A 571-nucleotide genomic window follows, 5' to 3' on the forward strand; every position below is an offset into this window, starting at 1 on the left:
CATCACAATAACAGCAGAACAGGGACTAAAATCAGCAATATCACGAAGCCTAGTTTGCATGCTTGTGCTAGTCACCACATTGATCACAAAAATACATGGTAAGCACCTATGTAAAGAAGACATGGCATAGTTCAAAACACATGTAGGGATCAAGTACATAGGATGCACACATCAATCATGGAAAAAATGACAAAAGTGCATGTTTTGATAAGAATCTGAAACTAACATTATGAAGCACTCTTCCAACAGCATTTCGGGCATCAAGATGAGCTCAAATTAAAAAGGTGCAATGAGATGAAATGATGTACTCGTCGAGGCGAACAATTCGGTATGCTACACGCCCAAAACGGAGCCCCAGGTGTAAAGTTGTGGTGCGATGAACATGCAACAAAATTAATGACAGATTAAGGACTTAGACAAAATTTCGGGGGAGAAGAAAAGTCAACCGAGGGGTGGATCTGGATCCGGATCCGGCCCGGACGTCGAGGCGGCCGGAGGCTCACCGGAGAGGGCGGAGAGGAGAGGCCGGGGGGAGCCGGAGGAGAGGCCGGCGCGGCGGCGGCGAGGCGGC

Source organism: Triticum aestivum, chromosome 3B (assembly GCF_018294505.1).
Source record: "Triticum aestivum cultivar Chinese Spring chromosome 3B, IWGSC CS RefSeq v2.1, whole genome shotgun sequence".
NCBI lineage: Eukaryota > Viridiplantae > Streptophyta > Magnoliopsida > Poales > Poaceae > Triticum > Triticum aestivum.